The sequence below is a fragment of the Triticum aestivum genome, chromosome 7D (assembly GCF_018294505.1).
Source record: "Triticum aestivum cultivar Chinese Spring chromosome 7D, IWGSC CS RefSeq v2.1, whole genome shotgun sequence".
NCBI lineage: Eukaryota > Viridiplantae > Streptophyta > Magnoliopsida > Poales > Poaceae > Triticum > Triticum aestivum.
Window position 1 is genome coordinate 331165092 of NC_057814.1, and position 27936 is coordinate 331193027.

The following is a 27936-nucleotide window of genomic DNA, read 5'->3' on the forward strand; positions in this document are numbered from 1 at the left end:
ATCGGTATGTTACTTGCCCGAGATTCGATCGTCGGTATCCCTATACCTTGTTCAATCTCGTTACCGGCAAGTCTCTTTACTCGTTCCGTAACTCACATCATCCCGTGATCAACTCCTTGGTCACATTGTGCACATAATGATGATGTCCTACCGAGTGGGCCCAGAGATACCTCTCCGTTTACACGGAGTGACAAATCCCAGTCTCGATTCGTGCCAACCCAACAGACACTTTCGGAGATATCCGTAGTGCACCTTTATAGCCACCCAGTTACGTTGTGACGTTTGGCACACCCAAAGCATTCCTACGGTATCCGGGAGTTGCACAATCTCATGGTCTAAGGAAGTGATACTTGACATTAGAAAAGCTCTGAGCAAACGAACTATACGATCTTGTGCTAGGCTTAGGATTGGGTCTTGTCCATCACATTATTCTCCTAATGATGTGATCCCGTTATCAACGACATCTAATGTCCATGGTCAGGAAACCGTAACCATCTATTGATCAACGAGCTAGTCAACTAGAGGCTTACTAGGGACATGGTGTTGTCTATGTATCCACACATGTATCTGAGTTTCCTATCAATACAATTCTAGCATGGATAATAAACGATTATCATGAACAAGGAAATATAATAATAACCTATTTATTATTGCCTCTAGGGCATATTTCCAACAGGCCGCACCCCTCCCCATGGGCTAGTCCGAATTGGACTAGGGAGGGGGGGCGCCCCCTTCCTTCTTTCTCCTTCCCCCTTCCCTTCTCCTACTCCCACAAAGAAAGGAGGAGTCCTACTCCTGGTGAGAGTAGGACTCCCCCCTTGGGCGCGCCACCTCCCCTTGGCCGGCCCTCTCCCGCTTGCTCCTTTATACACGGGGGCAGGGGGCACCCCATAGACACAACAATTGATCTATTGATCTCTTAGCCGTGTGCGGTGCCCCCCTCCACCAAATTACACCTCGATAATATTGTTGCGGAGCTTAGGCGAAGCCCTGCGTCGGTAGAACATCATCATCGTCACCACGCCGTCGTGCTGACGAAACTCTCCCTCAACACTCGGCTGGATCGGAGTTCGAGGGACGTCATCGAGCTGAACGTGTGTAGAACTCGGAGGTGCCGTGCGTTCGGTACTTGATCGGTCGGATCGTGAAGACGTACGACTACATCAACCGGGTTGTCATAACGCTTCCGCTATCGGTCTACGAGGGTACGTGGAAAACACTCTCCCCTCTCGTTGCTATGCATCACCATGATCTTGCGTGTGCGTAGGAAATTTTTCGAAATTACTACGTTCCCCAACAGTGGCATCCGAGCCTGATTTTATGCGTTGATGCTATGCACGAGTAGAACACAAGTGAGCTGTGGGCGATATAAGTCATACTGCTTACCAGCATGTCATACTTTGGTTCAGCGGTATTGTGAGATGAAGCGGCCCGGACCGACATTACGCGTACGCTTACGCGAGACTGGTTTCACCGTTGCGAGCACTCGTTGCTTAAAGGTGACCGGCGGTTGTATGTCTCTCTCACTTTAGTTGAACCAAGTGTGGCTACGCCCGGTCCTTGCGAAGGTTAAAACAACACCAACTTGACAAACTATCGTTGTGGTTTTGATGCGTAGGTAACAACGGTTCTTGCTAAGCCCGTAGTAGCCACGTAAAACTTGCAACAACAAAGTAGAGGACGTCTAACTTGTTTTTGCAGGGCATGTTGTGATGTGATATGGTCAAGACATGATGTGATATAATTTGTTGTATCAGATGATCATGTTTTGTAACCGAGTTATCGGCAACTGGCAGGAGCCATATGGTTGTCGCTTTATTGTATGAGATGCAATCACCATGTAATAGTTTTACTTTATCACTAAGCGGTAGCGATAGTCGTAAAAGCAATTAGTTGGCGAGACAACAACGATACTACGATGGAGATCAAGGTGTCGCGCCGGTAACGATGGTGATCATGACGGTGCTTCGGAGATGGAGATCACGAACACGGTGCTTCGGAGATGGAGATCACGAACACGGTGCTTCGGAGATGGAGATCACGAACACGGTACTTCGGAGATGGAGATCACGAACACGGTACTTCGGCGATGGAGATCACGAACACGGTGCTTCGGAGATGGAAATCACAAGCACAGGATGATGATGGCCATATCATATCAATTATATTGATTGCATGTGATGTTAATCCTTTATGCATCTTATCTTGCTTTGATTGACGGTAGCATTATAAGATGATCTCTCACTAAAATTTCAAGATAAAAGTGTTCTCCCTGAGTATGCATCGTTGCGAAAGTTCTTCGTGCTGAGACACCACGTGATGATCGGGTGTGATAGGCTCTACGTTCAAATACAACGGGTGCAAAACAGTTGCACACGCGGAATACTCAGGTTAAACTTGACGAGCCTAGCATATGCAGATATGGCCTCGGAACACGGAGACCGAAAGGTCGAGCGTGAATCATATAGTAGATATGATCAACATAGTGATGTTCACCATTGAAACTACTCCATCTCACGTGATGATCGGAGATGGTTTAGTTGATTTGGATCACGTAATCACTTAGATGATGAGAGGGATGTCTATCTAAGTGGGAGTTCTTAAGTAATATGATTAATTGAACTTAAATTTATCATGAACTTAGTCCTGATAGTATTTTGCAAATTATGTTGTAGATCAATAGCTCGCGTTGTTGCTTCCCTGTTTATTTTTGATATGTTCCTAGAGAAAAATTATGTTGAAAGATGTTAGTAGCAAAGATGCGGATTGGATCCGTGATCTGAGGATTATCCTCATTGCTGCACAGAAAAATTACGCAGATGCAGACGTTATGAACGTTTGGCTAGCTCAATATGATGACTACTTGATAGTTTAGTGCACCATGCTTAACAGCTTAGAATCGGGACTTCAAAGACATTTTGAATGTCATGGAACATATAAGATGTTCCAGGAGTTGAAGTTAATATTTCAAGCAAATACCCGAGTTGAGAGATATGAAGTCTCCAACAAGTTCTATAGCTAAAAGATGGAGGAGAATCGCTCAACTAGTGAGCATGTGCTCAGATTGTCTGGGTACTACAATCGCTTGAATCAAGTGGGAGTTAATCTTCCAGATAAAATAGTGATTGACAGAATTCTCTAGTCACCATCACCAAGTTAGTAGAACTTCGTGATGAACTATAGTATGCAAGGGATGACGAAAGTAATTCCCGAGCTCTTCGTGATGCTGAAATCGACGAAGGTAGAAATCAAGAAAAACATCAAGTGTTGATGGTTGACGAGACCACTAGTTTCAAGAAAAGGGCAAAGGGAAGAAGGGGAACTTCAAAAGAACGGCAAGCAAGTTGCTACTCAAGTGAAGAAGCCCAAGTTTGTACCTAAGCCTGAGACTAAGTGCTTCTACTGCAAAGGGACTGGTCACTGGAAGCGGAACTACCCCAACTATTTGGTGGATAAGAAGGATGGCAAAGTGAACAAAGGTATATTGGATATACATGTTATTGATGTGTACTTTACTAGTGTTTATAGCAACCCCTCGGTATTTGATACTGGTTCAGTTGCTAAGAGTAGTAACTCGAAACAAGAGTTGCAGAATAAATAGAGACTAGTAAAAGGCGAGGTGACGATGTGTGTTGGAAGTAGTTCCAAGATTGATATGATCATCATCGCACACTCCCTATACTTTCGGGATTAGTGTTGAAACTAAATAAGTGTTATTTGGTGTTTGCGTTGAGCATGAATATGATTTGATCATGTTTGTTGCAATACGGTTATTCATTTAAATTAGAGAATAATTGTTATTCAGTTTACATGAATAAAACCTTCTATGGTCATACACCCAATAAAATAGTTTGTTGGATCTCGATCGTAGTAATACACATATTCATAATAATGAAGCCAAAAGATGCAAAGTTAATAATGATAGTGCAACTTATTTGTGGCACTGCCTTTTAGGTCATATTGGTGTAAAGCGCATGAAGAAACTCCATACTGATGGGATTTTGGAATCACTTGATTATGAATCACTTGATGCTTGCGAACCGTGCCTCATGGGCAAGATGACTAAAACACTGTTCTCCGGAACTATGGAGAGAGCAATAGATTTGTTGGAAATCATACATACAGATGTATGTGGTCTGATGAAAATTGAGGCTCGTAGCAGGTATCATTATTTTCTGACCTTCACAGATGATTTGAGCAGATATGGGTATATCTACTTAAGGAAACAGAAGTCTGAAACATTTGAAAAGTTCATTCAGAGTGAAGCGGAAAATCATCGTAACAAGAAAATAAAGTTTCTACGATCTGATCGCGGAGACAAATATTTGAGTTACGAGTTTGGTCTTCAATTAAAACAATGTGGAATAGTTTCACAAATTCGTGCCACCTGGAACACCACAGCATAATGGTGTGTCCGAACGTCATAACCGTACTTATATTGGATATAGTGCAATCTATGATGTCTCTTACCAATTTACCACTATCGTTTTGGGGTTATGCATTAGAGACAACTACATTCACGTTAAATAGGGCACCATCAAAATCCGTTGAGACGACGCCTTATGAACTGAGGTTTGGCAAGAAACCAAAGTTGTCGTTTCTTAGAGTTTGGGGTTGCGATGCTTATGTGAAAAAGTTTCATCCTGATAAGCTCAAACCCAAATCAGAGAAATGTGTCTTCATAGGATACCCAAAGGAGACAGTTGGGTACACCTTCTATCACAGATCCGAAGGCAAGACATTCGTTGCTTAGTATGGATCCTTTCTAGAGAAGGAGTTTCTCTCGAAAGAAGTGAGTGGGAGGAAAGTAGAACTTGATGAGGTAACTGTACCTGCTCCCTTATTGGAAAGTAGTTCATCAATGAAATCTGTTCCTGTGACTCCTACACCAATTAGTGAGGGAGTTAATGATGATCATGTAACTTCAGATCAAGTTACTACCAAACCTCGTAGGTAAACCAGAGTAAGATCCGCACCAGAGTGGTACAGTAATCCTGTTCTGGAGGTTATGTTACTAGACCATGACGAACCTATGAACTATGAAGAAGCGATGGTGAGCCCAGATTCCGCAAAATGGCTTGAAGCCATGAAATCTGAGATGAGATCCATGTATGAGAACAAAGTATGGACTTTGGTTGACTTGCCCGATGATCGGCGAGCCATTGAGATTAATGGATCTTCAAGAGGAAGACAGACGCTGATAGTAGTGTTACTATCTACAAAGCTAGAATTGTCGCAAAAGGTTTTCGACAAGTTCAAGGTGTTGACTACGATGAGAGAGTTTCTCACTCGTATCTATGCTTAAGTCTGTCTGAATCATGTTAGCAATTGCCGCATTTTATGAAATATGGCAAATGGATAAACAAAACTGCATTCCTTAATGGATTTATTAAAGAAGAGTTGTATATGATGCAACCAGGAGGTTTTGTCAATCCTAAAAGTGCTAACAAAATATGCAAGCTCCAGCGATCCATCTATGGACTGGTGCAAGCATCTCGGAGTTGGAATATACGCTTTGATAAGTTGATCAAAGGATATAGTTTTATACAGACTTGCGGTGAAGCCTGTATTTACAAGAAAGTGAGTGGGAGCACTACAACATTTCTGATAAGTATATGTGAATGACATATTGTTGATCGGAAATAATGTAGAATTATTCTGCAAAGCATAAAGGAGTGTTTGAAAGGAGTTTTTCAAAGAAAGACCTCGGTGAAGCTGCTTACATATTGAGCATCAAGATCTATAGAGATAGATGAAGACGCTTGATAAGTTTTTCAATGAGTACATACCTTAACAAGATTTTGAAGTAGTTCAAAATAGAACAGTCAAAGAAAGAGTTCTTGCCTGTGTTACAAGGTGTGAAATTGAGTAAAGACTCAAAGCCCGACCACGGCAAAAGATAGAAAGAGAATGAAAGTCATTCCCTATGCCTTGGCCATAGGTTCTATAAAGTATGCCATGCTGTGTACCAGATCTATTGTATACCCTACACTGATTTTGGCAAGGGAGTACAATAGTGATCTAGGAGTAGATCACTGGACAGCGGTCAAAATTATCCTTAGTGGAATAAGGATATGTTTCTCGATTATGGAAGTGACAAAAGGTTCGTCGTAAAGGGTTACGTCGATGCAAGTTTTGACACTAAATCTAGATGACTCTAAGTCTCGGTCTAGATACATATTGAAAGTGGGAGCAATTAGCTAGAGTAGCTCCGTGCAGAGCATTGTAGACATAGAAATTTGCAAAATACTTACGGATCTGAATGTGACAGACCCGTTGACTAAAATTATCTCACAATCAAAACATGATCACACCTTAGTACTCTTTGGGTGTTAATCACATAGCGATGTGAACTAGATTATTGACTCTAGTAAACCCTTTGAGTGTTGGTCACATAGAGATGTGAACTATGGGTGTTAATCACATGGTGATGTGAATTATTGATGTTAAATCACATGGCGATGTGAACTAGATTATTGACTCTAGTGCAAGTGGGAGACTGAAGGAAATATGCCCTAGAGGCAATAATAAAGTATTATATATTTCCTTATATCATGATAAATGTTTATTATTCATGCTAGAATTGTATTAACCGGAAACATAATACATGTGTGAATACATAGACAAACAGAGTGTCACTAGTATGCCTCTACTTGACTAGCTCGTTAATCAAAGATGGTTATGTTTCCTAGCCATAGACATGAGTTGTCATTTGATTAACGGGATCACCTCATTAGGAGAATGACGTGATTGACTTGACCCATTCCGTTAGCTTAGCACCCGATCGTTTAGTATGTTGCTATTGCTTTCTTCATGACTTATACATGTTCCTATGACTATGAGATTATGCAACTCCCGTTTACCGGAGGAACACTTTGTGTGCTACCAAACGTCACAACGTAAATGGGTGATTATAAAGGTGCTCTACAGGTGTCTCCAAAGGTACTTGTTGGGTTGGCGTATTTCGAGATTAGGATTTGTCACTCCGATTGTCGGAGAGGTATCTCTGGGCCCACTCGGTAATGCACATCACTATAAGCCTTGCAAGCATTGTGACTAATGAGTTAGTTGCGGGATGATGTATTACGGAACGAGTAAAGAGACTTGCTGGTAACGAGATTGAACTAGGTATCGAGATACCGACGATCGAATCTCGGGCAAGTAACATGCCGATGACAAAGGGAACAACGTATGTTGTTATGCGGTCTGACCGATAAAGATCTTCGTAGAATATGTGGGAGCCAATATGGGCATCCAGGTCCCGCTATTGGTTATTGACCGGAGAGGTGTCTCGGTCATGTCTACATAGTTCTCGAACCCGTAGGGTCCGCACGCTTAACGTTACGATGACAGTTTTATTATGAGTTTATGTATGTTGATGTAGCGAAGGAGTTCGGAGTCCCGGATGAGATCGGGGACATGACGAGGAGTCTCGAAATGGCCGAGACGTAAAGATCAATATATTGGACGACTATATTCGGACTTCGGAAAGGTTCCGAGTGATTCGGGTATTTTTCGGAGTACCGGAGAGTTACGGGAATTCGTATTGGGCCTTAATGGGCCATACGGGAAAGGAGAGAAAGACCCCAAAGGGTGGCCGCACCCCTCCCCATGGGCTAGTCCGAATTGGACTAGGGAGGGGGGGCGCCCCCTTCCTTCTTTCTCCTCCCCCCTTCCCTTCTCCTACTCCCACAAAGAAAGGAGGAGTCCTACTCCCGGTGGGAGTAGGACTCCCCCCTTGGGCGCGCCACCTCCCCTTGGCCGGCCCTCTCCTCCTTGCTCCTTTATATACGGGGGCAGGGGGCACCCCATAGACACAACAATTGATCTATTGATCTCTTAGCCGTGTGCGGTGCCCCCCTCCACCAAATTACACCTCGATAATATCGTTGCGGAGCTTAGGCGAAGCCCTGCGTCGGTAGAACATCATCATCGTCACCACGCCGTCGTGCTGACGAAACTCTCCCTCAACACTCGGCTGGATCGGAGTTCGAGGGACGTCATCGAGCTGAACGTGTGTAGAACTCGGAGGTGCCGTGCGTTCGGTACTTGATCGGTCGGATCGTGAAGACGTACGACTACATCAACCGCGTTGTGATAACGCTTCCGCTGTCGGTCTACGAGGGTACGTGGACAACACTCTCCCCTCTCGTTGCTATGCATCACCATGATCTTGCGTGTGCGTAGGAATTTTTTTGAAATTACTACGTTCCCCAACAGTGGCATCCGAGCCTGGTTTTATGCGTTGATGCTATGCACGAGTAGAACACAAGTGAGTTGTGGGCGATATAAGTCATACTGCTTACCAGCATGTCATACTTTGGTTCAGCGGTATTGTGAGATGAAGCGGCCCGGACCGACATTACGCGTACGCTTACGCGAGACTGGTTTCACCGTTGCGAGCACTCGTTGCTTAAAGGTGACCGGCGGGTGTCTGTCTCTCTCACTTTAGTTGAACCGAGTGTGGCTACGCCCGGTCCTTGCGAAGGTTAAAACAACACCAACTTGACAAACTATCGTTGTGGTTTTGATGCGTAGGTAAGAACGGTTCTTGCTAAGCCCGTAGCAGCCACGTAAAACTTGCAACAACAAAGTAGAGGACGTCTAACTTGTTTTGCAGGGCATGTTGTGATGTGATATGGTCAAGACATGATGTGATATAATTGTTGTATCAGATGATCATGTTTTGTAACCGAGTTATCGGCAACTGGCAGGAGCCATATGGTTGTCGCTTTATTGTATGAGATGCAATCACCATGTAATAGTTTTACTTTATCACTAAGCGGTAGCGATAGTCGTAAAAGCAATTAGTTGGCGAGACGACAACGATACTACGATGAAGATCAAGGTGTCGCGCCGGTAACGATGGTGATCATGACGGTGCCTCGGAGATGGAGATCACGAACATGGTGCTTCGGAGATGGAGATCACGAACACGGTGCTTCGGAGATGGAGATCACGAACACGGTACTTCGGAGATGGAGATCACGAACACGGTGGTTCGGAGATGGAGATCACGAACACGGTACTTCGGAGATGGAGATCACGAACACGGTGCTTCGGAGATGGAGATCACAAGCACAAGATGATGATGGCCATATCATATCACTTATATTGATTGCATGTGATGTTAATCCTTTATGCATCTTATCTTGCTTTTATTGACGGTAGCATTATAAGATGATCTCTCACTAAAATTTCAAGATAAAAGTGTTCTCCATGAGTATGCACCGTTGCGAAAGTTCTTCGTGCTGAGACACCACGTGATGATCGGGTGTGATAGGCTCTACGTTCAAATACAACGGGTGCAAAACAGTTGCACACGCGGAATACTCAGGTTAAACTTGACGAACCTAGCATATGCAGATATGGCCTCGGAACACGGAGACCGAAAGGTCGAGCGTGAATCATATAGTAGATATGATCAACATAGTGATGTTCACCATTGAAACTACTCCATCTCACGTGATGATCGGAGATGGTTTAGTTGATTTGTATCACGTAATCACTTAGATGATGAGAGGGATGTCTATCTAAGTGGGAGTTCTTAAGTAATATGATTAATTGAACTTAAATTTATCATGAACTTAGTCCTGATAGTATTTTGCAAATTATGTTGTAGATCAATAGCTCGCGTTGTTGCTTCCCTGTTTATTTTTGATATGTTCCTAGAGAAAAATTATGTTGAAAGATGTTAGTAGCAAAGATGCGGATTGGATCCGTGATCTGAGGATTATCCTCATTGCTGCACAGAAAAATTATGTCCTTGATGCACCGCTAGGTGACAGACCTATTGCAGGAGCAGATGCAGACGTTATGAACGTTTGGCTAGCTCAATATGATGACTACTTGATAGTTTAGTGCACCATGCTTAACAGCTTAGAATCGGGACTTCAAAGACGTTTTGAACGTCATGGAACATATAAGATGTTCCAGGAGTTGAAGTTAATATTTCAAGCAAATACCCGAGTTGAGAGATATGAAGTCTCCAACAAGTTCTATAGCTAAAAGATGGAGGAGAATCGCTCAACTAGTGAGCATGTGCTCAGATTGTCTGGGTACTACAATCGCTTGAATCAAGTGGGAGTTAATCTTCCAGATAAAATAGTGATTGACAGAATTCTCTAGTCACCATCACCAAGTTAGTAGAACTTCGTGATGAACTATAGTATGCAAGGGATGACGAAAGTAATTCCCGAGCTCTTCGTGATGCTGAAATCGACGAAGGTAGAAATCAAGAAAAACATCAAGTGTTGATGGTTGACGAGACCACTAGTTTCAAGAAAAGGGCAAAGGGAAGAAGGGGAACTTCAAAAGAACGGCAAGCAAGTTGCTACTCAAGTGAAGAAGCCCAAGTCTGTACCTAAGCCTGAGACTAAGTGCTTCTACTGCAAAGGGACTGGTCACTGGAAGCGGAACTACCCCAACTATTTGGTGGATAAGAAGGATGGCAAAGTGAACAAAGGTATATTGGATATACATGTTATTGATGTGTACTTTACTAGTGTTTATAGCAACCCCTCGGTATTTGATACTGGTTCAGTTGCTAAGAGTAGTAACTCGAAACGGGAGTTGCAGAATAAACAGAGACTAGTAAAAGGCGAGGTGACGATGTGTGTTGGAAGTAGTTCCAAGATTGATATGATCATCATCGCACACTCCCTATACTTTCGGGATTAGTGTTGAAACTAAATAAGTGTTATTTGGTGTTTGCGTTGAGCATGAATATGATTTGATCATGTTTGTTGCAATACGGTTATTCATTTAAATTAGAGAATAATTGTTATTCTGTTTACATGAATAAAACCTTCTATGGTCATACACCCAATAAAATAGTTTGTTGGATCTCGATCGTAGTAATACACATATTCATAATAATGAAGCCAAAAGATGCAAAGTTAATAATGATAGTGCAACTTATTTGTGGCACTGCCGTTTAGGTCATATTGGTGTAAAGCGCATGAAGAAACTCCATACTGATGGGATTTTGGAATCACTTGATTATGAATCACTTGATGCTTGCGAACCGTGCCTCATGGGCAAGATGAATAAAACACCGTTCTCCGGAACTATGGAGAGAGCAACAGATTTGTTGGAAATCATACATACAGATGTATGTGGTCCGATGAAAATTGAGGCTCGTAGCAGGTATCATTATTTTCTGACCTTCACAGATGATTTGAGCAGATATGGGTATATCTACTTAAGGAAACAGAAGTCTGAAACATTTGAAAAGTTCATTCAGAGTGAAGTGGAAAATCATCGTAACAAGAAAATAAAGTTTCTACGATCTGATCGTGGAGACAAATATTTGAGTTACGAGTTTGGTCTTCAATTAAAACAATGTGGAATAGTTTCACAAATTCGTGCCACCTGGAACACCACGGCATAATGGTGTGTCCGAACGTCATAATCGTACTTATATTGGATATAGTGCAATCTATGATGTCTCTTACCAATTTACCACTATCGTTTTGGGGTTATGCATTAGAGACAGCTACATTCACGTTAAATAGGGCACCATCAAAATCCGTTGAGACGACGCCTTATGAACTGAGGTTTGGCAAGAAACCAAAGTTGTCGTTTCTTAGAGTTTGGGGTTGCGATGCTTATGTGAAAAAGTTTCATCCTGATAAGCTCAAACCCAAATCGGAGAAATGTGTCTTCATAGGATACCCAAAGGAGACAGTTGGGTACACCTTCTATCACAGATCCGAAGGCAAGACATTCGTTGCTTAGTATGGATCCTTTCTAGAGAAGGAGTTTCTCTCGAAAGAAGTGAGTGGGAGGAAAGTAGAACTTGATGAGGTAACTGTACCTGCTCCCTTATTGGAAAGTAGTTCATCACAGAAATCTGTTCCTGTGACTCCTACACCAATTAGTGAGGGAGTTAATGATGATGATCATGTAACTTCAGATCAAGTTACTACCAAACCTCGTAGGTAAACCAGAGTAAGATCCGCACCAGAGTGGTACGGTAATCCTGTTCTGGAGGTTATGTTACTAGACCATGACGAACCTACGAACTATGAAGAAGCGATGGTGAGCCCAGATTCCGCAAAATGGCTTGAGGCCATGAAATCTGAGATGAGATCCATGTATGAGAACAAAGTATGGACTTTGGTTGACTTGCCCGATGATCGGCGAGCCATTGAGATTAAATGGATCTTCAAGAGGAAGACAGTGATAGTAGTGTTACTATCTACAAAGCTAGAATTGTCGCAAAAGGTTTTCGACAAGTTCAAGGTGTTGACTACGATGAGAGTTTCTCACTCGTATCTATGCTTAAGTCTGTCTGAATCATGTTAGCAATTGCCGCATTTTATGAAATATGGCAAATGGATAAACAAAACTGCATTCCTTAATGGATTTATTAAAGAAGAGTTGTATATGATGCAACCAGGAGGTTTTGTCAATCCTAAAAGTGCTAACAAAATATGCAAGCTCCAGCGATCCATCTATGGACTGGTGCAAGCATCGGAGTTGGAATATACACTTTGATAAGTTGATCAAAGGATATAGTTTTATACAGACTTGCGGTGAAGCCTGTATTTACAAGAAAGTGAGTGGGAGCACTACAACATTTCTGATAAGTATATGTGAATGACATATTGTTGATCGGAAATAATGTAGAATTATTCTGCAAAGCATAAAGGAGTGTTTGAAAGGAGTTTTTCAAAGAAAGACCTCGGTGAAGCTGCTTACATATTGAGCATCAAGATCTATAGAGATAGATGAAGACGCTTGATAAGTTTTTCAATGAGTACATACCTTAACAAGATTTTGAAGTAGTTCAAAATAGAACAGTCAAAGAAAGAGTTCTTGCCTGTGTTACAAGGTGTGAAATTGAGTAAAGACTCAAAGCCCGACCACGGCAAAAGATAGAAAGAGAATGAAAGTCATTCCCTATGCCTTGGCCATAGGTTCTATAAAGTATGCCATGCTGTGTACCAGATCTATTGTATACCCTACACTGATTTTGGCAAGGGAGTACAATAGTGATCTAGGAGTAGATCACTGGACAGCGGTCAAAATTATCCTTAGTGGAATAAGGATATGTTTCTCGATTATGGAAGTGACAAAAGGTTCGTCGTAAAGGGTTACGTCGATGCAAGTTTTGACACTAAATCTAGATGACTCTAAGTCTCGGTCTAGATACATATTGAAAGTGGGAGCAATTAGCTAGAGTAGCTCCGTGCAGAGCATTGTAGACATAGAAATTTGCAAAATACTTACGGATCTGAATGTGACAGACCCGTTGACTAAAATTATCTCACAATCAAAACATGATCACACCTTAGTACTCTTTGGGTGTTAATCACATAGCGATGTGAACTAGATTATTGACTCTAGTAAACCCTTTGAGTGTTGGTCACATAGAGATGTGAACTATGGGTGTTAATCACATGGTGATGTGAATTATTGATGTTAAATCACATGGCGATGTGAACTAGATTATTGACTCTAGTGCAAGTGGGAGACTGAAGGAAATATGCCCTAGAGGCAATAATAAAGTATTATATATTTCCTTATATCATGATAAATGTTTATTATTCATGCTAGAATTGTATTAACCGGAAACATAATACATGTGTGAATACATAGACAAACAGAGTGTCACTAGTATGCCTCTACTTGACTAGCTCGTTAATCAAAGATGGTTATGTTTCCTAGCCATAGACATGAGTTGTCATTTGATTAACGGGATCACCTCATTAGGAGAATGACGTGATTGACTTGACCCATTCCGTTAGCTTAGCACCCGATCGTTTAGTATGTTGCTATTGCTTTCTTCATGACTTATACATGTTCCTATGACTATGAGATTATGCAACTCCCGTTTACCGGAGGAACACTTTGTGTGCTACCAAACGTCACAACGTAAATGGGTGATTATAAAGGTGCTCTACAGGTGTCTCCAAAGGTACTTGTTGGGTTGGCGTATTTCGAGATTAGGATTTGTCACTCCGATTGTCGGAGAGGTATCTCTGGGCCCACTCGGTAATGCACATCACTATAAGCCTTGCAAGCATTGTGACTAATGAGTTAGTTGCGGGATGATGTATTACGGAACGAGTAAAGAGACTTGCCGGTAACGAGATTGAACTAGGTATCGAGATACCGACGATCGAATCTCGGGCAAGTAACATACCGATGACAAAGGGAACAACGTATGTTGTTATGCGGTCTGACCGATAAAGATCTTCGTAGAATATGTGGGAGCCAATATGGGCATCCAGGTCCCGCTATTGGTTATTGACCGGAGAGGTGTCTCGGTCATGTCTACATAGTTCTCGAACCCGTAGGGTCCGCACGCTTAACGTTACGATGACAGTTTTATTATGAGTTTATGTATGTTGATGTACCGAAGGAGTTCGGAGTCCCGGATGAGATCGGGGACATGACGAGGAGTCTCGAAATGGCCGAGACGTAAAGATCGATATATTGGACGACTATATTCGGACTTCGGAAAGGTTCCGAGTGATTCGGGTATTTTTCGGAGTACCGGAGAGTTACGGGAATTCGTATTGGGCCTTAATGGGCCATACGGGAAAGGAGAGAAAGACCCCAAAGGGTGGCCGCACCCCTCCCCATGGGCTAGTCCGAATTGGACTAGGGAGGGGGGCGCCCCCTTCCTTCTTTCTCCTTCCCCCTTCCCTTCTCCTACTCCCACAAGGAAAGGAGGAGTCCTACTCCCGGTGGGAGTAGGACTCCCCCCTTGGGCGCGCCACCTCCCCTTGGCCGGCCCTCTCCCCCTTGCTCCTTTATATACGGGGGCAGGGGGGCACCCCATAGACACAACAATTGATCTATTGATCTCTTAGCCGTGTGCGGTGCCCCCCTCCACCAAATTACACCTCGATAATATCGTTGCGGAGCTTAGGCGAAGCCCTGCGTCGGTAGAACATCATCATCGTCACCACGCCGTCGTGCTGATGAAACTCTCCCTCAACACTCGTCTGGATCGGAGTTCGAGGGACGTCATCGAGCTGAACGTGTGTAGAACTCGGAGGTGCCGTGCGTTCGGTACTTGATCGGTCGGATCGTGAAGACGTACGACTACATCAACCGCGTTGTAATAACGCTTCCGCTATCGGTCTACGAGGGTACGTGGACAACACTCTCCCCTCTCGTTGCTATGCATCACCATGATCTTGCGTGTGCGTAGGAAAAATTTTCAAATTACTACGTTCCCCAACAACACATGTTTCCGCTTGTCATCTTTGCCGTCCTCTTCGCTGGGAGTCACAGTACCAGTCACTAAACCAAGGTCGGCAAGGTCCAATAGCTAGATTATTGAGCCGCCTTTGTGTTCGACGAAGATCAAGAGCGTTGACCAAAGTTTTTTTATCATCTGGCTAATATAATAGGGAAAAGTATTGGACATAATATATGTTTGTGTCATCATGTAATTGAGTAGTTTGTGCCAGATAGACCATGAAACCTTAGTTGGACTCCTCATGCATTTTGATGGGAGTCACTGAGCCGAGCTAGACTGGTCATATGTGAAGACACGACAGAGAAAAAGATTCCTTCCATATCCCTAGTTTAATAAATTGAACAAAAACTATAAATCAGGTGGGCATATATTGAAAATTCGCCAAGTTTTATTGCTAGGTACTCCCTTCGTCCAAAATTATTTGTCGTAGAAATGAATAAAAATGGATGTATCTCGAACTAAAATACGTTTAGATACATCTATTTCTTTGACAATTATTTCCGGATGGTGGGAGTATAAATTAAAACAATTTAGCTATAGTACCTCCCAGTTTTTTCAAAACACATGTTTAAAAAAATGTTTGCAATTTAAAATTTAAAGTTCAAAAAATATTTGTGTTTTAAAAATGTTTGCAAATTCAAAAACAATCACAACAGCACCTCCTGGTTTTAAAAAATGGTTTGTGTTTAAAAAATACCAAGTTTTGAAAACAAAAACAGAAATATTTTTCTTTTAAAAAGTTTGACTTTAAATTTTTTACTAAAAATTTTGCAAAATTTCTCATTCTAATATATATTCACTTTTTCGAAAGTAATATTTCCTCTCAGTATCTGGCGGGACTGCGTACTTAATTTAAAATTTCGCGCTGCTAATAAAACACCTAGTCTTGATTAGTCTAGTGGTTGGCTTTCTGAGTGCTGTAGCATGAGCGATTGGGTCCGATTCCTTGTGGTTTGGCTTTTTTGGAATTTCTTTTATTTACTGGCGCGGGCTGTTTGTATGCTAATGGGCCAGCCCATTGCGGCTCTGTGCGTCCTGTGATTTTTTGGACAGAAACGAATCGGGAGAACCAGAAAACGCTCGCACGAGGAAACTTATGTGGGTCCCACCATGAAAAAAAACTGGAGAAACAATCCTCCCTTTTATATTAGGTAAAGATGAGTAGCATAAACTAGAATGAACCAAAGAATTTAAATGTGGAGTTTTGTCAATATGCAACTCGTTGCATATTGAGCTTCACTTAATGTGTAGTATTTGGTTGTTGCACTTTGCCATGTCATGTTAAACTTGACATGCATCATACTTGATTCTGCATCATGCCATGATTATGCTTGTTTTTTACTGTGTTGTTAGCTTCTTTCCGGTTGTGCTTCCTTTCGATAGTTCTGGTTACATTCTTGAGTTGTGAGGATTCGTTCGACTATGCTGGTTCATCTACTTCACAGATTCGATCTTCTTCCAAACGGGATTCCAGGTAAGATGACCATTACCTTTAGGCCCGGGAATTCATTATAAACCCAAAGTTCAGTTAATAGATTTTGGTATTTTTTAAATTTTGGTTAGAAAAAATGCTAACCGAAAATGGCTCAAAAATTAGGAAACTGAAACTTCGGTCAACCGATAATTCGGTTCGGTATTCGGTTTCCACCGTATATAGCAAGATATAAGTTCAACGGCATGTGCACCTGGGACCTCTTGCAACCTAGCATTTTATATAGCTGAGTGTCCTATACTCCTTCCTGTAGCCAGCCGAGGTGGGACTAAACCCAGCCGGCACCACGTCCTGCTTTTTTTAAAAGGGAAGGCACCACGTCCTGCTGGTTTCCCTTGTACACGTAGACAATATGGGCCGCACAATACCATGCATAAAGCCCAAAAACAATATGCATGTATGCAGGTTGTTGGCTGGGCCCACCCCTGGCACGTAGTTCGTTGGTAAGGGATCATGGTCATGACTCCCTGGAGACGTTCGATGTGCGGCGGACTCATGTTCCTCTTTACGCTTTACGTTGACATGTGTTATTCGGTTAACCAAGATGGAAACTGAACCAACCAAATTGTGTTTGGTTAGTAAACCTAAAAAACAAATTTTTCTGTAGTAGTAGAAAAAACCAAAAATTTGGTTTATTCGGTTTCAGCATCGGTTCGGTTTTTGGTTCGTCGGTTTTTATGCCGACCCCTAATTACGTTAGATATCACTACTATCTTTGCTTGCTAGTTGTATCGATGCTATCGCTATGTCTCGCTACCTACCACTTGTTTGTCAGCCTCCCAATTGCCATCATACAGCCTCTGACCTCCACTATCCTAGCAAATCGTTGTTTGGCTATGTTACCGCTTTGCTCAGCCCCTCATATAGCGTTGCTAGTTGCAGGTGTAGTTTTAGGTTGTTCCATGTCGGGACATGAATATTATTGGATATCATAATGTCTCTTATTTAATTAATGCATCTATGTACTTAGTTGTGTGTGGAAGGCTTGGCCTTTTGCCTGGTATTTTGTTCCACTCATGTCGCGCTAGTTTACATCATGTTAGTGTTCTATTCCTTGATTAGCGTTCCTAACATGATTGGGATTTATGGGGCCCCTTGACAGTTCTGAAGGAAATATGCCCTAGATGCAATAATAAAGTTGTTATTTTATATTTCCTTATTCATGATAAAGGTTTATTATTCATGCTAGAATTGTATTGATCGGAAACCTAAATACATGTGTGAATACATAAGCAAATACCGTGTCCCTAGTAAGCCTCTACTAGACTAGCTCGTTGATCAAAGATGGTTAAGGTTTCCAAACCATAGACATGTGTTGTCATTTGATAATGGGATCACATCATTAGGAGAATGATGTGATGGACAAGACCCATCTGTTAGCTTAGCATAATGATCGTTCAGTTTTATTGTTATTGTTTTCTTCATGTCAAATACATATTCCTTCGACTATGCGATTATGCAACTCCCGGATACCGGAGGAATACCTTGTGTGCTATCAAAAGTCACAATGTAATTGGGTGATCATAAAGATGCTCTACAGGTACACTACAAAAAAAGACACATCCGTGACATTTTGGGCCGAACAAATTTTTTTTGTCATACTTATGACACTTCTATGACGAGAATTGTGACAAAACCCGGTATCATCATAGATGTGGTTGGCTCCTACTTCTATGACAAAACATCATGACAGAAAATGGGCTTTTCGTCCTGGGCGGGCCGAAGACGCAGCTGCATGACATTCTTTGGGCCGTCCATGACGGAAAAAACCATGGTAGAAGCGAGGGCTATGAAAATATCGGGGTGTTCCCGGTTACGGTGGGTGGTCGGGGCCGAGCAATGCACGGAGGTTTGCGCGTTCCTCTCGTACACGCACGCGCGTGGGTGTGAGGCGTTGGGCTCTAACTGAGCCCGAGTGAGGCGTTCGCCTATTGAACCCGAGCGATTGCACTGCAGGCTATGCGTTGCTGAACCCGAGCGATCGATCGATGGCTGTTAACTGAACCCGATCGAGCGACTCCTTCGCTACTGCTGCTAACTGAAGCCGATCGATGCTGCCTCTGGATGAACAGTTCCCGGTGGAGGTGGATGAACAGGACCCCACGATGTTGCCTCTGGATGAACAGGACCCCGATCGATCGAGCCGGTTGGGGCTGGATGAATAGGACCCCGTGGAGGGCTGGATGAACAGTAGATGGTGGAGGGTTGGATGAACAGTAGCCCGTGGAGGGGTGGTTGAATAGGAGCCCGTGGAGAGGGCTGGTTGAACAGTAGCCGGTGGAGTAGCGCGTTGTGGAGGCTGGAGGAGGTCGACGGTGGATGAACAGTAGCCCGTGGAGGCTGGAGGGGGTCGACGATGGAGATGAATAGTATCCCGGGGAGTCCCGTTTTGCGGTACGCCACACCCCTAATGTCGGGGGTATACCCCGCGGCGTTAACCGGCCAGATGTTTAACCTAGCCGGACTTGGCGGTTTACTTGAGACCCAGCTGAGAATTGACGATCCGCTAGCGACCCGTTTGGACCTGGCGGTTTACGATTCATTGGTAATCCGGCAGGCGGGTCAGAGGAGCGACAAGACCTGGTGGCCCAACGGGCGGTTAGGCCGATTCATACTATGGTGGGCCGGTTTACAAGAAAAGGCGTGAGGAATATTTGTCTTACAAGGAGTTAAGACCTGGACTTGTATCCGGTTTGTATTAGAGATAGACTAGTCCTAATCCTAATAGGACTCCACATGTAACCCGCCCCTTCAGCATATATAAGGAGGGGTAGGGCTCCCCAAAGAGGGGACAAGCTACAGACAAGAAGAAACAATCTCTAGGGCTAGACACAAAGAGCCGATTTACGGCGTCTTCCTCATGATGATAATGAGACCTAGCCACAAACAGCATGTAGGGCTATTACCGGATGATGTTTCTCGGGGCCCGAAGCTGTCTAAATCCTTGTCTTGTGTGTTGATCCTCCCATCGTCTCTCGTCCCACTCAACCCCTCTCAAGCTACCACATAGATGCGTTGGCCTCGCGACTAAGTCCTGACACTAAGGACATCTGCCGTGACAAAACCACGACGGTTGGCGCCCACCGTGGGGCTCGCGCACGGTGGTGTTGAGTTTTGAAGGGATCTTTTTTAGGGTTCGAGAAGCTCGCAATTGATCTGATGAAAAGAGTCGGCACGGAACGATCGCGGAAGAAAACCTGCCGCCGGACAACCTTGGGTAGAGCCGGCACAACCATCGTTCTGTGAATCGAGATTGTAACTAATTTTGGAGTTGACATATACGGGATCCGAGTTCAAGAAAAACTAGGGTTGGAGCGTTCTGTGAGCCACCATTTCCGTAAACCTGGTGATCCATCAATCCGAAGCAAGATCGTTTTTCTGCATTGTCAGACGTTATCGAGACCGACAAGTATTTTTTCTGCTGATTCAACTCGTACACGGCAGCAGAGGTCAGCCCCAATTCGGTTTCCTATGCAATCAAACCATCAGGATTACCTGCGCTGTGTCTTGGTCAGTTGTCAAATCACCGAGACAGTCAAATTCTACCTACAGTGCACTGTTTTGCTGATTTAAAATTCCGAGGCGTCAACTCATAAGCTGCTGGTGCTACGACACGTTGGGTAAAGGCCAAAGATAATTTCATCAACCACAAGTACTACTTGGTGATCACGTGGGTTCTTAAAGGTGTGCCTTGTTTCATGCACATATACCACGTTCGTCTTGGCTCCAGCTCATGTGCGCGTCAGTGTGTTTTCTGGTCAATGGAAAGTCAAACTAGCACGCCACCACAGCGGACCTACGGCGCGGGAGTAAGAATCAGTGGCGGCAGGATCCGTCGCAGCAGTAGTGCACTCCTGAGAGCCGCCGCCCTTGTTTGCCTTTGAATCGCCAGCTGCCACACCGAGCCGCCTCAAAACCGCTACGCCACGCCACGCGCCGCATCAACTGCGGTAGGGGTAAGCCGCCGCCGTCTTAACACGCTGCCGCTGCAGCTCTTGAGCCGCTGTACTGCCGCTGACGTTGCGCCAATTTGTCCACTGTTGAGTTCTTGAGCCACCGTGCATGTGGCCTCTGGGCTGCCGGGTTCGCCCCGCGTGGAGGCACAGGAGAAAAAAAATTGTGGCCAGAGGATAATGGAGCAGTGCATGCATGCATATATGTGTTGGTTTGAGGACGTCAGCCCAAGGGGGCGTGGTGCTGCAATTGTTTTGTTGTCATATAAAAGTGAAAAGGGGACGTTCGTTTGTGCTATCCCACCCAACAGAACCGGCCGCAGACGCGCCGTGCTGAGGCACCTCTGCCGTGTTGAGCCGCCGGAGACGCCAGTCTGCTCGAACCGCCGGGATTATATTGAGTTGCCGGTTTACCTGAGCCGTTTCTATCGCGACGAACGGATCATCGGTCGACCAAGTAAATCAGGTGATATCAGTTTAAGTTTATTTAATTAAACATATTGTTTTCATCAAAGAACAATTACTTTGGTCTGCATACTTGCATGTGCAGCAAAGGTGTGCGCAAGTCGCCGCCCGTGCAGCTTAATCTACATCAACCCGCCGGAGTCGCGTTGAGCCGCCCTTGTTGCTTTGAGTCGCCGGGGTTATATTAAATCGCCGGTCTGCCTAAGCCGCCGGAACTATATTGAGTCGCTGGTCTGCCTGAGCCACCTCTGTCGCGATAAACGGATCATCCGTTGTCCAAACAAATCAGGTGATATCCATCCGAGTTTGTTTTATTAGCACATGTTATTTTTGTCAAAGAACAAGTTTATCTTTGCCGGGGTCTGCAATATTGTTTATGCAGGGCAATTATTTATGACAAAAAGTGACATTATACCGCGGAGATGGGGGCACACCAACATCTTTTGGGCACAGGTGGTCCTCGTTACTCAACTGACTCCTGCACCGGCTTACAACATCGCGGCCGACTCTCCCACCCGAGCTGGTTTACAATGCTACGACCGACTCTCCCGTCCGCACCGGTTTACAACGCCGGGGCCGACTCATCTGCCTGTGCCGCCTCTGATGTTGCGGTCGTCCTTGTCGTCCGTCCCTCGCGGCCTGGTCTACATCAACATACCGGGCCGCACCTGTCTGCATGAGCTGTTTATTGAGTATGAGCAAGTCACAGCTTGGGTAGCCCGGTTTTTCTTTCAACAAAATGGAGGCAAATTATCATATACTATCAACCGCTGTCTGCACTGGGTGGCTCAATGGGCAGGCGCACAAGTCGCCGCCACTACAGTTTGGTTAACTTCAAATCACCAGTTGGAAGGAACCATTGGCCGAGTTGTTGACACGGCTCATACGGGATCATTTATAACCCACCGCAGTCACCTCAACCTTCTATGGATTCACATCGTGCTATCAACACCAATGATATACAATTTATGCCGGTTTATATCACGGTCAAATATGGAGAATCTCAATCCAACTCCTCGAGTCACCTTGAGACTCGGGGGCTACGATGACATGACTCAGCAAATCTTGCCAGTTTCAGCAAATTTAAGAACCCCAGGACGATGGAGGGAAAGATAACCCGGTCCCGGAGGCTACTGTTATATTGATGAAAATTTAAAGGCCGTCAGAAAATTTCCGGCTTAGAAAGTATATCACAGTTACAAAATCCCGGCTCAATGAAGAAGTTCCGGGTCATCAGAAAGGATTCCGTTTTAAAATCCGGCTCAAGGGAAGTCAGTCTCACTGAAGCTCTCAAATATCCGGTTTACAATCCGGTTCAAGGGAAATCTGTTCTCCCACAAGGCTCTGAAGACGCTCAAATCCGGTTTAAAAATGTCCGGTTCAAAAAGGAATTAACTTCTCACAAGTTCGAGTTTAAAGGCCGTCAGAAAATTTCTGGCTGAAAATGAAGATTCCAGTTTAAAATCCGGTTCAAGGGAAAGATGTCTCCCACAAAGCTTTGAAGCTCTCAATATCCGGTTCAAAATCCCGGTTCAAGAAGAATTTATCTCTTGCAAAAAGTTAAAGGGTGCCAAAGAGGACCTGCTGCCATGAGGCGCGGTTCAAACGTGGGTATCATGCCTTATTGGCTTATCATATTGTTGATCACTTGGGGGCTTGGTCGTATCCGAACCGTAGCTACACCTCTTGATCGGCGCAATGCCACAGCATCACTTGGGGGCTTGGTCGTATCCGAACCATAGCTACACCTCTTGATCGGCGCAATGCCACACCATCACTTGGGGGCTTAGTCGTATCCGAACCATAGCTACGGCTCTTGATCGGCGTAATGCCACAGCATCACTTGGGGGCTTGGTCGAACCCGAACCATAGCAACGCCTCTTGATCGGCGTAATGCCACAGCATCACTTGGGGGCTTGGTCGAACCCGAACCATAGCAACACCTCTTGATCGGCGTAATGCCACAGCATCACTTGGGGGTTGGTCGAACCCGAACCATAGCAACACCTCTTGATCAAATTTGGGGCCTGGCAGCCCGTGAAAAGCCTCGACTACAACGGACCTTTATTTGCCTTTTGCTGAGTTTTCTTTGTTTTCATAAGATTTGTGACGTTTTTAAACCGGTGTTTATCAACCCGGTTAGGCCGTCAACTACAAGTTGACAGTATACAATCAAATTATAATCCGGAGACTATCAGCCCGGTCTGGTTTTGACTCAAAGTCACCAGTATTATATATGGTTAATCCGGTGTTTATCACAACCCGGCACGGTTTTATCATAAACCGGCACGATATGGAAGGAGTTATCAGTACTCAAGATTGGGATTATCACCCTTACTACAAAAAGTTGGTAAAACCAACAATGTGATTCAATGTCACAGGTATGATATATTTCATATTTGATTATTCTTAAGTGCAGCCTTGGTTATAAACCCGGGTTATATGTTGGGCATTATGACCCATCCGGCGGTAAACCGCTGGGACACTTTAAACTTGTTGTATGCAGATACAGGTTGAATAAAGCATGATGATAAATTATCCGGTGTTTATTAAACTGGTCTGGCTTTGAACTATAAGTCGCTAGTATATATTTGGATTGCGCCATTGGAATCATGCGCTTATAAATCATTGGGTTATATTATTCAAATAGCCAAACTTGGCTGAATTTTCATTATGATATTAAAGGAATAAGGTTTTCATACCGGATTATATTATCTTGAATAGCCAACATGGCTGGATTTTTATTATGGTTATTAGTAACCGGTATTATTGAGGTTTTCAAAGTCGCTTTAGCGCAATGGCTATTATTTTATCAAAGGATATGATTTATTCTACAATGGAAGGAATAGTCCCGAGTCGCTGCAGGCTTACGACCCGGCACTTGGGGGCTACATTATTCAAATTGAGATTACATGCAAGTCCCATGTCGCTGCAAGCATGCACCATGACACTTGGGGGCTAATGCAAAGTCATTTTTTATTGGCCTTATTGAAGACCCGACTCATCACATCATAATGAGTCGGCCCTTGGGGGCTACCAATTGCTCCTGTCAAACATTCAAGGTATACAAGCCTTAATCCATTATAGTAAAGGGTTCATTACTCAGTTGGTAAAGCACAAAGCTCTTAACCTTGTGGACGTGGGTTCAAGCCCTACGATGGAAGCTACATTATAAGATGTTATTTTCATTGAAGTATATATCAAGTCCCGGTTCAGTATTATCTTACTAAGCCGGCCCTTGGGAGCTACACTGATTGAAGTTTTTATAAGCAATTACAAGTCCCAGGTTGCTGCAAGCATGACAACCCGACACTTGGGGGCTATATATATGGAGTATTCAGTTTATATGATTGAGATGAACAAACCGGATTTCTTCAAGGTTGAAAACACTTATTGGAGCAAGTCTTAAGTTATCACTATGTTCTCCTCTTAAGACTTGGGGGCTACAGGTATTATGCATATAAAGGAGGAACGTCTTCAGTTTATCAGTTTTGAGCAAATCAGGAAGATCAATTACATGACCCGGCATCGGTAACAATTATGACTCGGTGCCATCCATATTTACAAACCGGTAATTTCGGTAATATTAAACCGGCAAGTTTTACATCTTCAAACGGGTGGAATATCAGATGAGTATTTCAAGACCAAATATTCCTTAAGCCGGCGCTTTGGAAGCCGATTCAAATGGATTCTTTATTTACAATATTTATTCTACAAGTAAATTGATTATGAAGCTGGTCTATTGACCCGGATTTTCTAGAAGGAGGAAATTACAAGGACTTAGGGATGATCAGGTGCCGGTCTACAAGAATTCTTAACCCGGAGCATAATCTGTCAAGTTTGTTCTTGTGTTTATTTTACAGGATCAGTTTCACATGGATAAATCCAAATTAAACTGGGGGCTAATGTCGGGGGTATACCCCACGGCGTTAACCGGCCAGAAGTTTAACCCGGCCGGACTTGGCGGTTTACTTGAGACCCGGCTGAGAATTGACGATCCACTAGCGACCCGTTTGGACCTGGCGGTTTACGATTCATTGGTAATCCGGCAGGCGGGTCAGAGGAGCGACAAGACTCGGTGGCCCAACGGGCGGTTCATCAAGGCCGATTCATACTATGGTGGGCCGGTTTACAAGGAAAGGCGTGAGGAATATTTGTCTTACAAGGAGTTAAGACCTGGACTTGTATCCGGTTTGTATTAGAGATACACTAGTCCTAATCCTAATAGGACTCCACATGTAACCCGCCCCTTCAACATATATAAGGAGGGGCAGGGCTCCCCAAAGAGGGGACAAGCTACAGACAAGAAGAAACAATCTCTAGGGCTAGACACAAAGAGCCTGTTTACGGCGTCTCCCTCATGATGATAATGAGACCTAGCCACAAACAGCAGGTAGGGCTATTACCGGATGATGTTTCCCGGGGCCCGAAGCTGTCTAAATCCTTGTCTTGTGTGTTGATCCGCCCTGCGTCTCTCGTCCCACTCAACCCCTCTCAAGCTACCACATAGATGCGTTGGCCTCGCGACTAAGTCCTGACACTCCGTATGACGGAGAGGTATCTCTGGGCCCACTCGGTAATGCATCATCATAATGAGCTCAATGTGACTAAGGAGTTAGTCACGGGATCATGCATTACGGTACGAGTAAAGTGACTTGCCGGTAACGAGATTGAACAAGGTATTGGGATACCGACGATCGAATCTCGGGCAAGTAACATACAGATTGACAAAGGGAATTGTATACGGGATTGATTGAATCCTTGACATCGTGGTTCATCCGATGAGATCATCGTGGAACATGTGGGAGCCAACATGGGTATCCAGATCCCGCTGTTGGTTATTGACCGGAGAGGCGTCTCGGTCATGTCTGCATGTCTCCCGAACCCGTAGGGTCTACACACTTAAGGTTCGGTGACGCTAGGGTTGTAGAGATATTAGTATGCGGAAACCCGAAAGTTGTTCGGAGTCCTGGATGAGATCCGGGACGTCACGAGGAGTTCCGGAATGGTCCGGAGGTGAAGAATTATATATAGGAAGTCCAGTTTCGGCCACCGGGAAAGTTTCGGGGGTTATCGGTATTGTACCGGGACCACCGGAAGGGTCCCGGGGGTCCACCAGGTGGGGCCACCTATCCCGGAGGGCCCCATGGGCTGAAGTGGGAGGGGAACCAGCCCCTCGTGGGCTGGTGCGCCCCCATGGGCCTCCCCCTGCGCCTAGGGTTGGAAACCCTGGGGGCGGGGGGCGCCCCACCTGACTTGGGGGGGAAGTTCCCCCCTTGGCAGCCGCCCCCCTGTAGATGGGATCCCAGGGGCCGGCGCCCCCCCCAGGGGGCCTATATAAAGGGGGGAGGGCTGTTGTACCCTAGTCCCTGGCGCCTCCCTCTCCCTCCCGTGACACCTCTCTCTCCCGCTTGCGCTTGGCGAAGCCCTGCCGGGATCCCCGCTACTTCCACCACCACGCCGTCGTGCTGCTGGATCTCCATCAACCTCTCCTTCCCCCCTGCTGGATCAAGAAGGATGAGATGTCGCTGCTCCATACGTGTGTTGAACTCGGAGGTGCCGTCCGTTCGGCACTTGGTCATCGGTGATTTAGATCACGACGAGTACGACTCCATCAACCCCGTTCACTTGAACGCTTCCGCTCGCGATCTACAAGGGTATGTAGATGCACTCCTTTCCCCTCGTTGCTAGTAAACTCCATAGATGGATCTTGGTGATGCGTATAAAATTTTAAAATTCTGCAACGATCCCCAACAGTGGCATCATGAGCCAGGCCTATGCGTAGTTACTATGCACGAGTAGAACACAAAGCAATTGTGGGCGTAGATGTTGTCAATTGTTCTTGCCACTACTAGTCTTATCTTGTTTCGGCGGTATTGTGGGATGAAGCGGCCCGGACCGACCTTACACGTACGCTTACGTGAGACAGGTTCCACCGACTGACATGCACTAGTTGCATAAGGTGGCTAGCGGGTGTCTGTCTCTCCCACTTTAGTCGGAACGGATTCGATGAAAAGGGTCGGCATATCACGTTGTGGTTTTACGTACATAAGAAACGTTCTTGCTAGAAACCTATAGAAGCCACGTAAAAACTTGCAACAACAATTAGAGGACGTCTAACTTGTTTTTGCAGCATGTGCCTTGTGATGTGATATGGCCAGAAGATGTGATGAATGATATATGTGATGTATGAGATTGATCATATTCTTGTAATAGGAATCACGACTTGCATGTCGATGAGTATGACAACCGGCAGGAGCCATAGGAGTTGTCTTTATTTTTTGTATGACCTGCGTGTCATTGAATAACGCCATGTAAATTACTTTACTTTATTACTAAACGCGTTAGCCATAGAAGTAGAAGTAATCATTGGCGTGACAACTTCATGAAGACACAATGATGGAGATCATGATGATGGAGATCATGGTGTCATGCCGGTGACGAAGATGATCATGGCACCCCGAAGATGGAGATCAAAGGAGCAGAATGATATTGGCCATATCATGTCACTATTTGATTGCATGTGATGTTTATCATGTTTTGCATCTTATTTTGCTTAGAACGACGGTAGTAAGTAAGATGATCCCTTATAATAATTTCAAGAAAGTGTTCCCCCTAACTGTGCACCGTTGTGAAGGTTCGTTGTTTCGAAGCACCACGTGATGATCGGGTGTGATAGATTCTAACGTTCGCATACAATGGGTGTTGACGAGCCTAGCATGTACAGACATGGCCTCAGAACACACGCAATACACTTAGGTTGACTTGACGAGCCTAGCATGTACAGACATGGCCTCGGAACACGG